Genomic DNA, 667 nt, shown 5'->3' with positions numbered 1-667 from the left:
AACGTCGCTTACGGCAGGTTGATTCTAACAGCAGATTTGGCTTTTAGGCACAATTTTAGCATAAAATGAGTACCATGTCGATGGGTCTAGGACACGTTTCGAACAAACCATCTTCAATCCAAGGTGGTTATTTTCGAAAATTCACCAATCGAGTTGGTACTCATTTTCAGCTGAAATTGACTCAAAAAGCCGAATATGGCAACGGAATTGCGATTTATCCACTCGTTCTTGAAAAAAATTGATTTTTGCCTGTTGCAAACGAATATTTGCATCTTCTTCAAACGTGGCTTGCGGCAGGTTGATTCTGATAGCAGATTTGGCTTGTTGGGGCGATTTCAGCATAGAATGAGTACCATGTCGATGGGTCTAGGACATGTTTCGAACAAACCATCTTCAAACCGAGTGGGTTATTTTCTATTTTTAATTTTTGTTTTTCACCCATCGACATGGGATTCGTTTTCAGCTGAAATCGCTTCAAAACCCCGAAAATGCGATCAAAACACCGGTTCAACCATTGGATGGCCGCAAAATTGACAATTTAAGGGGGAAATTTTGAAATTATCTGTTTTTTTGTAGGTGTTCAACAAGCAACTGTCGCTGGCCACCAATGCGGCTGCGCAGAAAATAGGTAGCGGCCTGTGGGGTCACATGCTGATCAGCACCAATG

The 667-nt window shown here is 41.8% G+C and overlaps 1 protein-coding gene across 1 annotated transcript in view; it reads left to right on the top strand.

Annotated features, from left to right (window-relative positions):
* LOC125503083 (transcription initiation factor TFIID subunit 2-like) overlaps positions 1–667 on the top strand; it is a gene marked incomplete at its 5' end in the record, with an annotated part of 4,241 nt that overhangs the window by 1,060 nt on the left and 2,514 nt on the right.

The sequence above is a fragment of the Dendroctonus ponderosae genome, unplaced genomic scaffold (assembly GCF_020466585.1).
Source record: "Dendroctonus ponderosae isolate FM_Combo_2020 unplaced genomic scaffold, Dpon_F_20191213v2 Dpon_F_20191213_12, whole genome shotgun sequence".
Taxonomy (NCBI): Eukaryota; Metazoa; Arthropoda; class Insecta; order Coleoptera; family Curculionidae; genus Dendroctonus; species Dendroctonus ponderosae.
The sequence above is the reverse complement of the archived record's forward strand: the minus strand, read 5'-3'. Positions and strand labels throughout refer to the sequence as shown.